The sequence below is a fragment of the Phalacrocorax carbo genome, chromosome Z, assembly GCF_963921805.1.
Source record: "Phalacrocorax carbo chromosome Z, bPhaCar2.1, whole genome shotgun sequence".
Classification (NCBI taxonomy): domain Eukaryota; kingdom Metazoa; phylum Chordata; class Aves; order Suliformes; family Phalacrocoracidae; genus Phalacrocorax; species Phalacrocorax carbo.
In genome coordinates, this window is record NC_087548.1 from 45,534,651 (window position 1) to 45,547,246 (window position 12,596).

The window sequence follows — 12,596 nt, forward strand, 5'->3', positions numbered from 1 at the left end:
TTTCATGGCATAATACACATCATAAACTGACATAAAAAGAGAATGTTGCCTTTTAACTTCCCACTGTACTAAAAATGCAGCAAAACAGAGTCACTGTCCATGGAGAAGATGACAAGTGGGAGACTACAAGGAGAAAATGTAAGCATGTAAGTGGATACATTTCTCTTATAACTGCCTTTTATCATCTGGATGAAATGCTTTTATTAAAAATGAAAGCACAGTTGCCAAACTGACATAGTTTTGTTTGAAACATGAGACTGCCTTTTCATCTATAAGCCTTCCCAAGCATGTCTCCATCGAAACCAAACAAAACCAAAGTGTAAACATAAATACTAGACATCAGATGAAAAATGAAGAAATGACCAATATTTACTCAACGCATGAATTTCCACCTATTAACCATAGTATTCCTAATGCTGATTTCTATGGTACATATTAAAAAAAAAAAGTAATAAAACATTAAAAGGCTGTAGAACACAGGAAGAGAAGACTGGATGGAGAGACAGTGAGAAGATCTCTCTCTTTGGTTTTAACCCAACCTCATGCTGGCATCTTTAGCTAATCAGTTTGAGAAATCCTGTCCATGGTCTGTACTTTTCAATGTTTGCTGAATGTTGTGTGTGGTCACAGGGAGATAGGCTAGTGTAGCTTCCATGCATTTCCAAATTGCACATTTTTTCAGTGTTGTAGACACCTGCCTCACAAAAAAGTCCGTAAGTAGGGATTACCTTCAAAATGGAAAAGCACTCCACTTACTGAGCATTACAGTAGCTACCAAAATAGTATATAGCACATCTGTGGAATCACAGTCATTCCAGCATGTCAAAATAAGGCTAAAGAACATAGCTCTGTGGCAGAAAACAAGAACTGCAGTTCGTGGATTGCTAACTTTGCACCCTCGTTCTCTATACATTAACTGAAAACCTCATATTTCTCATTTCTTCGTTTAGTTTATTGGACACTACAATATAGTGCTTCTTTGACCTCCCAAAGGAAATATAACTCCAATATTCTAGTGCCTTCACTGCTCCTTTAAACAGTTTGTCATCCACACTCCTTCGCATGCAATACTCATAGTTGCAACTCTGTGGAATGCACTCTTTCATAAATCTCCTCTTAGTTGTTTTAGCAATCCTTCTTCCTTTATTGGTATTAACCTTGCTTTAACCTTGTCCATCTTCAGATTTAGTCCATTCCTCGTGACACCCCAGACAAAATATCAATTTGTTTTCCATCATTCTCGCATTAAAAGAGTGTTCCTTTGTTTCCTTAATTTCCTTGCCGCATTAACTGAATATTTACATTAGATCACCTTTAAATGGTCTATAATTTAATATGGTGAATCTGATTCACAACTGATAATCATTTACATGCATATAATGCATATGGTTCAAAAGTGCTTTATTCCGCTTTTTACAGACCATGTAAAGCCTGGTTTAAAGGTGTTTCAGATATCTCTATACATTAAAAAATGTATATGAAAATATGTGATAAATAATAAAATAGCAAAGACAAAATTTTATTATGATGGAGTTAAGGTTGAGAATTTATATCGGTAAATAACAAATCAATAAATTCAACACAAGTTGTGTTGAATTAATCCAAATCCGAGCATCACAGTGCCGATTTATTAATTAGGTTCACATATAAAATAAATCTAAATGTGATAAGAAACAAAGTAAGAGCCAAAAATATCATAAGGCTGTTCATGCAATAATCACAAGTTTAAGGCATAGAGTTTGTTGCTCTGTACAAGATTTTATCGATTTCGGAAATAGTTACCTGCCCCCTGTTTCTCTTGTACCTACAATGCCACCCCCCTTGTTTTCTCTCAGCAGTGTCTGTGGAAGCTCGCTCAAGAGCTTTAGCTCAAACCTAGAATTTAACTATGCATTTCCTTACATTTACATACTTCTTTCATTTCATAGGACATAAAATAACACTGGGGGCAGCTTCAACATCGTTAGACACTCTTTCATATTTGATCCTGTAAAATAGTTTTTGTCATGAATACAGTATGGTAGCAAATGAAAATATGAAGCAGAATCCTCTCCCTGCTAAGTGCTACTATATGGAGCTCCTAGTGACCTGAAAATAAGTGCAAACAACCTTCTTGCCTACTAAACTCTTATCTGAAATTCACTGTTCTGGACAAAGCATCAAATAAAGAAATTGTGCAGGAAGCCCCGTATTTTAAACTGATGTATCCATGCTTTAAGTGCTCCTCAGTTCTCTTGTGTCAGTCTGTCCAGCTGTGAGGGCAGAACTGTGCAAGGGAGCCTTTCAGGTACTAGAAGAGTCCTAAAAATATCTCAGTAACCAGGCTCTTACTTCATATGATTGAATTGTACAAATTGACCAAGTGGCCAACAACATTTGGAAAAACTCCAGGAACAGGTGGTATCTGACTGTAAGAGAGCAAAGGTTGTATCCTTTTCCTCCATGAGCTCCACCTATGCCTGCATGTAAAATATGTCCAGCCTGACCTCACCAAAAAAGCTAATGACCTGGGAATCCATTTCTATCCTATCTAGAAATGTTATGCTCCCTCCTTGAAGTCACAGTGTCTTGTGCACAAGCGTGTCGCCGCCGTAAAATTATATTCAAAATGCACCTAGTGGGCAACGAATTTTGCGGAGACTGCACTGGATGAACCATGAGTCTTCTGGGTGATTGAAAGCGTTTTATGTCCTTCCTCCAAGTGGCAAATTTTCCCCATTTGGTAAATGGGAAAAGTGATACTAGCGTTGTAAAGTGCTCTAGGACTGAAGACGAAGGAACACGATGTAAAATGTAAGTCTAATAATTATTGTAGAGGAAGAAAGACATTGAAATGATAGGAGTCAAGAAGCCTGGTTCCTCAGAGCCTTCATTAATTGGCTTTGTGATTGCTAGGAATACATTAACCTTTGCCTTTTCCATGCACTAACTAAATACTGCAAGGCCCTAATTAAAAGTAAAAATATTAAAGTGTCAGTAGCTTTAGTAACTGAGTAGGAAAAGTGTCACTGGGAAAGTATCTACAATGCAAAAAGGCTTGAGTCGTTTCCCAGTGAGTTTATTTACTGGAAACATACGGGATACAGCAGTGAAATGTTGTAAACGTGGTAGTATGTAGCTGTAACACATAATTACAGCATATTAAATGCTGCAAACAAGTAACTATATTAGTTAGGGAGACATTTTCTATCTTCAGTGGGTCCAACTTCCTCAATATTCAAAACCTATGTAGGGGCTGAAGCATTAATTTTCATCTCCCAAAAACCCTTCTCTGTGCGACGGGGTGAGAGCCGAGCTGTTGACGGGAACAGATGGCCAAAAGGACGAGGAGACTGGGAGCTTGACCCCTGTCTGGAATTTTTCTCAGGCTGTAACAAGGGTGGAGCAAAAACTCCACCAGCAAGACCTTCTGCCTTGTGCTGAGCTGACCTTGTGCCGCTGCTGACATCTTGATGATTCACACTTTGCCAGGCACTCTGTTCAGTGACGGCTGCTCCGTAGCTTCGAGAGGAATCAAAAATGGAACACGATTAAATGCTGCTCCAAGTTGTGCCAGTGCATTAATGGGAATGGAAAAGACATGTGAAGTCTGATCTGTAACTGGATAATGGTGAGATACCCATTTGTCATGGAATAAAGAAAGCCTAATTAAGAAACAGCAGGGAGAAAACACAAGAGGCCTGTTCTTTTATGAAAGTCTGCAGCCACTGAAAAAAAGGTTTTAAAATGTCGTTTTGCTAGCTTCAGCAGCATTCCATTTAAAATTGTAGTAAAAGCCGTTAGTACTTGTTCAGATAACTTGTAACCATGTTAGACCTAGAAAATTGATGGTAGTCCAGTTGCAAATAATGATATAATTAAAAGGATCACTGCTGTGAAATAGCCTTTATCAGAAAAACATTTTCTTTGTCAGCTGTGGATTTGAGGTTGTGAACTCTGTAGTAGCTTTGTGCTCATCACCAGTTTTCATTCATATCCACATGATAAAATTCCTTAACCAATGTGTGTCAAAAGTAATTTATCATATTATATTTAGCACTGTTACAAATCTGTAGAATCACTGTCCCCTCATTTGCAATTTTAAAACAGGCAGGTTTAACAGTGGCTTGTTATGAATTCATTTTTGGCTCCGGGAACTCTGTGTTTCTGTATAGTGCAGCTGCATGCCTAGTAAAGCCGTCTGTACAGCCTTTGCTGATAGCCTGGCAGAGCCCTTGGTCCTGTGCCTAAAGTTAGGCCGAGTATTGCAGCAAGTGACAGTGCAACTGATGTGCATGCTGTTAAGTGCAAGCTTACATGATATCTCAACATCAGGGCTAACTTCCTCAGCACCTCATTAATGCTTGTGTTTGAATGGGAAATGGTGGTCTGAATGCGCCCCCTTTGAACACACTGTCTCTTCATCCTTCTGGTTACTAGTGTCTCTGTGGATGTTCTTGAAGCCATGTCAGAAATCAAGAGTTCTTTTGTCCAGCTCATCCCTTTCAGTAATCACATGTTCCACTCCTAAGTCCCCTGCAACGTGCAGCCATCACAGATACAGCTACACTGCTGTAGATGTTGTACCTATAAAATAAGACTTAACCACAGACTACTTATAAGCATTTTTATTTTTTTTTTTTGCATGTTGGAACTCTGGTGGCAGACATTTGCAGACTTTTGACATATGTCTCGAGAAGACTGGTAAATGTTCACAAGATTCAGATCCTTTTGGTCAACAGCCAGGGCTAGAAAAGGGTAATGCTAATGGTTCTCTAGCCTACAGCCAGAAACACCAGCAGAGGGCAATGAGACAACCCTAAGGGTGGCTAATTTCTCAGAGGCACACTGAGAATAGGCATCTTCTTAGTGTTGTCTGTTACAAAATAGGCTATTTTCCCAGCAACAAAAATCATCTTTGCTTGCTTTTTTTCAGAACCATTGGCTTGTGAATATTTTGGAGTCTTTTCTGAAGGAAGGTACTATGTGCATTTAACAATAATAATATTTTCTCTGCTAATAGCAATTAACAGTCTAGGTTGTCATGCCCTTAAGCAGTAACAATCAAGGAACAGAGCATTTCCTAGGAATTAATGGCTGGCTGGGCACAGTTTAAAGCCTGAGGTGCAGCCAGAGGCTATTAACTCCAGCTGGTCATTAAAAATCCTTTGGAAATACCTTGCTCTAAGGTCAGTATTACTGTTAAAACAAATGTAGGCAGATAGATTTATTTCATGGGTTGCATTTTCAGTTGGTATGCATAGGGCTTTTCTGGAGAATTTACACCTTCTTAACATTGGCCAGCCAATTCCTTGAGTCACCTCTCAGCATTCCAGTCATACAGTTTTAATTATACTTATTATGAGAAATGGAAGTACAGCACTCTGGCAACTTTCAGATCAGTTTATCTGATTATCATTTCAGATCTGCTGGCAGGCATCAGGTGTTTTTTGCCTACCTGAAATGTGCATATATTCACCAAGAAGTGAGTACTCCATCTACTTCTCCTTTTTATCTAGTACGCTTGCATAAAGACATGATCATTCGGAATACCAGCTGGCCAACAGGCCAAAATGAAAATTTAACACAGGCAGGGTTTTATAGGCTTTAACAAGAGCCTATAAATAATAAATAATTCCCCTTAAAACATCTTCTAGGGAGAGAGCGTAGTAGCAAAAGAAGAATTCAAGAAACTACATTTGGAATCAATTTGCTGGAAGGGAAAAGGAGTGTTCAGTGGAAGTATTCCTGCTCATAAGTGGAGATGGGCATAGTTCAGAATAAAACAGGAATTGATTTAAGCTCTACAAACTACTGAATAGATCTTGAAACTTATGTGTCTAATAGGTCAGTTATCTTTCAGAACAGCCATCCACACATGGCTGTATATTTTTGTAATATTCAGATTTAAAAAAAAAAAAAAACCCACAGTAAAAACATTGTCATTGAAATATTGCTACTGCTGCTAGGGGAAAAAAAGAAATTCTGGAAGTTTAGTAGAAAACATTATTTTTTACTGTTTTATGTGTTTGTACTGTGGTAACACAAATAAGCTCAGATGGGTGTCAGTATATCCAGTACGGATAAAGCTGAAACCTCTCACTCTGCCAATTCTGTAATATCTGAGTCTTTTATCTCACTACCGATTTTCATAGTAGAATGCAGATGACTCATCTGAAGCTTCTGAGCTTGATGGGTGCATAAAACCAGTTGTGCTCTTGTCAAATGACAGATTTTTATTTTGCCAGAATTTAACTCCCTGGGTGATTACCTTTACGGGGAGGTGGCAGGGCTTTGGGATTTTACTTCACCACTTTTAATAAGATGAAGGTTAAGTATCAACACATCCCTCTCAGCTACTGTTGGAGCTGCTATCAGTAAATGGGCAAGTTTCTAAAGCTAGTCACCCTGCTAGGCAAATTATGTTTCATCAGTGAAAGTAATTATTTTCTAAAGGTGCTCAGAGCTGTAGAGCCGAAGATGAATCCAGCAGTCCTGTCAATGTCCTGTTGCACTACAAAATCTTGTATCACTTCTGCTGAAATACTCTTGTAGCTATTTGCTTGCTTTCCATACACACATATACACCCCAATAGCTGTTCCATCCTATTTTAAGATTATTTCCACTGGCATATGGGTTTCTTCTATTTTCGTTTCAAAAATGTTTCAACACCTCAACAATGTGCATATGTGTTACCTTAAGGCATCTGAATATCCCAAACCTGACCTCCATTCAGCTTGGTAGGATACAGAGCAAGTCCTGAGGCACAAATCCTGCAAACAGTTACACATCTGCTTAATTTTACAGACTTAAGAGTCCTCTGAGAGTTAAGCACTTAGTAAACATTTGCAGGATTGAAGCTTAAGTATTTTTATTGTAATATTTCATTATGCATGTAGGAGTATGCTTACATCCCATGACTGTACTGTCTGTTCAAAAGTAAATTTTCCCTCTCAGCCACCAACTTCTGATAGCAATAGCCAAATGCAATCCATGAGGTCAGACTCCCAACCTGAATTCAAGACACTCTAAGGCATGCAGGTTTCTCCAACAAAAAAAAAGGCGCTTTCCCAGTTTAGGTTGAAATAATTGCAAATGCTGCCTGTGGCTGGGCATGAATTATGGACTTCTATACACTGTTTGAAAATCTGTGCTTTTAGTGTAAGAGACAGTGTGTATAAAATGAAATTTTGTCCATCTAAATGTGTTTGCGAGATGAAACATCCACCCCTTCAACATTAACTGGATAAGTTGCAGCAGTTAGAGTGAAAGGATGCCAAGACTAAACTATTTACTTAAAGGATTCCAATTTGTCCAAGCACCAAATGGTTTAAGTCTCTTAACCAGACAATTAATAATAAAAACACCATTCCAAAACACAGTTTAGCACCCCAGATATATAACCAAGTTTAGCAATATCTGATTGTCCAACATGTTGCACATTGCTCTGAACAAAAATTTCTCACCAAATGGATAGCTTCAATCCTGAAATCCATATCAGACATTCAGAAGGTATAGCAACAAACAATTTAAATGCCTCTAGGTTTTAAATTGCAGCTTTTCTTCCTGAAGACAAATACTTGAAAAAAAACCCTTTGAAAATATTTTTGTTTTCACTGGGATATTCCAAGAATTAACAGTTCTTCATAGTGATCAGGTTTTAAGCAGACTTCTTTCCCAGTGAGGATAGTTAGATGTCACTCATCTGGGTAGAAAATGCATTTTCCATGAACTGAACAGGTTGCATCAAAATAAAAATACCCTTCTTGCAGCATTACACCTTATCGTGTATTATTTCTGTGTTACTGACACCTGTTTAGAGGGCCAAACTCAAGTGTTTCAGTTTTTAATGTGGACAGAAGGGGGAAATCAGAGCAAACACAAGTAAAAATCAAAGTGAAAACCGTACATGAACGTATATAAACAATATGGAGGTCCAAAACAGAATGCTGGAAACTAGAAGCAAATACAAATTTCTGTATTTTTATAAAAGACATACAGCCACTGCAGAAACTTGCCACAGTCACAGACCTTAGTAAGCAACATCCACTGAATTCAGTTCACAATTCTGAAGTCAAGCCATTCCAAATGGTAGGTGCTCACATGATAATGTGGTTAGATTCCATGAAGGATTAAACTAATCTATGCCCAAAGTTCCTAGGTTTTACTGCAATGCCGGAACCACTACCGACGATGCCCAGAATAAAAATTTGGATGCATGTCTACTAGAAAGATGAGTTATTGAGGATAGTAGACACATCTTGGAATCACAGTATTTCATAGGAAAAGCAGTGCATCCTCTGTAATAGGATTCCAGGTATAATTTTATTTCTTCCCAGGGTCTTCCTCAGATCCATCTTTATTTGATCTCATGTACCGTAAAGATTTTAGAGAGAACCTAACAGAGGTGCTTTTGTTTAGGTTCCTTGAACCTATAAATTTTTATATATAGGAGCGTATGAAGTTGTACATTTCATAGAGGCAATGACTTCTTTCAGCAGCTTGCAAACAACATGCAATTTCAAACTTTGTATGCTCTGGAGTGCTGTACAACATTGTTCCCTAGCTGTTACAACAAACTGCTTAAATGGCCGTGTACCTAGACATACCATTTTTATCAGAGGGCATGGGAAGGAGGACCAGTATTGTGGCTATGTTTCTGCTGACTCAGCGAACACCCTTTTTCAGTAGCATGTTTTGCAGTACATACTGAGCTCAAGAAGTAACTACCTGACCAGACTACCTGATCTAAAGACTTTGCATTAGCATAAATCCTGCTATCAGATTTCTACATTCACTTCAGCTCATTTTATCTCAACTAGTTACAGAAAAATCCTTCCTCAGTGCCTCCTTCTGAGCTACTAAACATGGAACTTTCATTCTGTGGAAAAGCAGAAGAGAATTAAAACCCTGATAGAGATATGGAAGAAAGTTTAAATCAAGTTTAATTTTATGAAACTGGAAGTCACACTTTTTTTTGTTAGTCTAAAAGATTACACTGCTGGTCCATTTATCGATTTTCTACTTACAGGACCACTCAAAATTCATTCGTATTAACAAGCAATAAGCCATTTAGAAAAATTTAATGATAACAAGTTAATCGGTGAAAGCGCTGAGCTAACTAATCCAACAATGATAGGATAATTTTTTTTATTTAATATCCTTTAAGGGACAAATCACAAATCTATGTTTTCCATTAGAGTGGCAGGAGAGATCTTAATAAAAAGGCCTCATTATGAAATATGCTTCAGCTCAAAATTCTCTGGAGAAAATGCTCTGACCCTATAGAGCCATTTAAGAAGATCATATTGGATCAAAGGCCCACTGGGATATGGAGCATCTGTAGTGGATGAAAGGCTTAGATCTTATCAGTTCTTGTAAGATATAATCATAAAAGAATGGGAAAAGATTCATGGCACACAATAAATAAGATGTGTAGCCACTTTTAATTTTAAAACAGAAATTAAAGAACACTTCAATATCAGTATTTTAGGTAGATTACTACTATCCATTGTGATTTTCATATATTTTCAGGTGACAATACAGCTACCTCTGTTCTCCCAACAACACAGCACTGGGAGAGTCTGAAAACGCAGAGCAGCAGTTAAACAGATGAACAAGTATCAAATTTAAGCCATGATTTACAACAGTGAATGTTTCCAGAACCCACTTCCTTTGGAACAAAGTCTAGTGAGAAAAAAAAGAGAAAAAAGCTTTGATAGTTCTTTCCTACCTCTGTAGGGTGGAACCAAGGGGCCAGCATCCAACAGAGAAACCATAGCTGAGTTCTCAGCCCTCTTGAAGGTTTGGTGACCTATTTTCTTGCCTAAATAAAACTGTATGATCCTGGAGAGGGCCACAGGATAAACCAAAGCCAGAAGGGACTTGCAGGAAGGTAGAATTCCCAATCCACTTGTCACAGTTCTACAGTGTCACTTCTTTCTATCATGGCTCTTTCCTGCTTGTTTTAAGCAGTGTTTTGTTCTCAAAGCTTTAGAGGAACAAATGTTTGAGATGCTAACTCAGTGGGAAGTGTTCTTTGACTGTAGATGTGCATCTATGAACTTGCAAGCAGAATTTCTGAAGTTAAAGAATATCTTTAACTGCCTGGGTATTCATAGCAAGGTTATACTCTTACTGACAGCCTTTCACAAAATCCCACTTGCCTTTTAAGTCTGTCTTTATAAAAAAGCTAAAAGTCATCAAATTGATCTTGGAAAAAAGGACTTATTTGTAGCCAAAGCTGGGGAAAAAAAGTATATTCTTCCCTGTTGTTGATTTTAGTGTAGCAGAATTTTGAAAGAAAAGGATTAGGACAACATTGGCACCTCTTAAGTTTTGGGGGGTTTTGTGTCATTGAGAATTACAAAAAAAAAAAAAAATTGCAGCAAAATGGGCAAAGTACCAACAGAATCACATTTATAAGAGGATCTAGCCTCCAGTTAGCCAACGCAAGACCCCTTCTCTCGGTTTTGTGAACTGCAAGTGCATCACATACCCCTGTGATGGTCATGCCTCCAAACAATGCCCTAATCTTGTGTAGTATTTATTATTATTATTGTATGGTAGGACTCTTAAATACATTATTTGGACTGAACAGATCATAACTATTCCATACATTTAGTGAGTATTTTACAAGGGCTGATTTCTTGTGGTGATAACAATTTTGATGATGTTGTATTATATTTTAACTACAATGGCATTGTTTTCTGTATGTTTCATTGGTCTGTCACAAAGTTCTATGAATATTTTAAGGTTTTTAATATTTTGAAGTGCAGAAGCTGGATTTATTTCACAGCTATGCATTTGCTTTTCTGTACATTTTCATTGAAAAACTCCCCATTTCCCAAACTGATCCCAACTTCTTGCTCTCTCCAAACCACCAGCCCATGCTCCCATCTCAGAAGTCCCCTGCTCCTTCTAACCCATCCTCTCCTGGCTCAAGCCCCTTGTAACCTTCCCCAGCCAAATCCCCAGCTTCTCAAAACCTCCCAGATCTTCTTTTGTCACTGCCTGAACACAAAGATGGGCTTTCTTCCCCAGTTCCCGTGGCTGTTCAAGGGAATACTGCTGCTGCTGTCCGTAATTCACGCCCAGACAATGCCCTTTCTGGCACTTTTCTCCCCATCTGCCACCCTTTTACTGGCTTTCATGCCTAGCCAAGTCCGTTCACTCTTTCATTTCATTTTGACCAGAGTGCAGGGACTGAAAAATGCACACCAAGACGCACGTATCACGAATCCCCACAGAAAGGCCAGGAAAAGCCAGTGCGACAGCCAGACTCCCAGCTGTCCCATAAGCAATGGCTTCCTATACACCCCTAGTGCAATGCTTCTTCATGAAGGCTTCCAGAGTCTTTGGTTTTTCACATACTTAGCCTGTTAGGTGGCATGTGAGGAATAATATGGTGGTTATTAGGGGGATGTGTGTTCTCTGGAACAGGAAAAAAGTGTCTGCTGGGCCACAGCCCACTTCTGGGTCTGACACACAATTTCAATGGGAAAAAATTAAGCGTCAGTCCAAGTATCCATGCAAAGAAGACCTTAAAGGGAAGGGTACTCTGAGGCCAGAGAAAATAATTTTAAATGCCACAGTGGAGTGTCTTCAATTCAAAGCCTTTTTCTTCTATTACATGTACATTAAGGAACCTAACAAGACTATTTCCAGTAAGTCAGTACCCTTCCATTCTCCTTAATCCCTACTTGTACTCTGAAGAAATTAATCAAAACAACAGGAGTGTGGAAAGGAGGTCTAGAGACTCCCATAGTCTGTAGCACAGTGCAGAAGAAAACTTTTTAGGAAGAGTCAGTGAAGCCAGCCCCCAGACCAAGAAAAACCACTTGTCTGGAGCCTCTTCTTCTAAGCTTCCCTTCAGGAGTTTGCCAAACAACAAAAATTAAAGCAGAAACAGAAAATGAAGCGATGTGCACCGGGAACGTCAGCCCCAAGAAAATTGTGAAACCCCAGGTGCAACTTCCTGCATTTTGGAAGACTTTTAAAACATTTCAGGACAAAAAAGCACATGTGAAAATATAAGCCTACCTGGTATTTATCTTGGACTCGGTGCTAGAATAACTTGCCAGTAGCAAATTCCACACACTGAAACCACAGTTCTTACTACACACTAGTGTGTTTCCCATCATACACACTCACACACACATAGACACACACACGTTGCATAGAAAAACATTCAAAAAGCCAGCATCAACATTATAAAAAATATCCCCCAAAGCAAGTTATCACCTCCCGTATGAGCAGGAACACTGGGCTCTTATGCTCAGCAATCAGGCACAGCCAAGCCTCCCTTGTCCAGCAGAATGACACCCCTACTCACTTTACACAAAGTTCAAATGCACCTTTTAAAGAAAGTTCTGTGAGTCCTCCCACATGGGCTCAGGTACAGTTCTTTCTCATTTCTTTTTCTGCTGTTTCCTTTCACTTTCTACTGTACGGCTCACTGGATTTTTTGCTTCTCTGTGTCTCAGCATCCCTTCACACTGCATCTGTGGAGGCAAGCAAATAAGCACCACAACATATGTGTGTGTGCGCTACTGCATGGAGAATATCAAAGTCCCATGTTGCCAAGCTGAACCAACCCTCATCATCATTAGGAGTA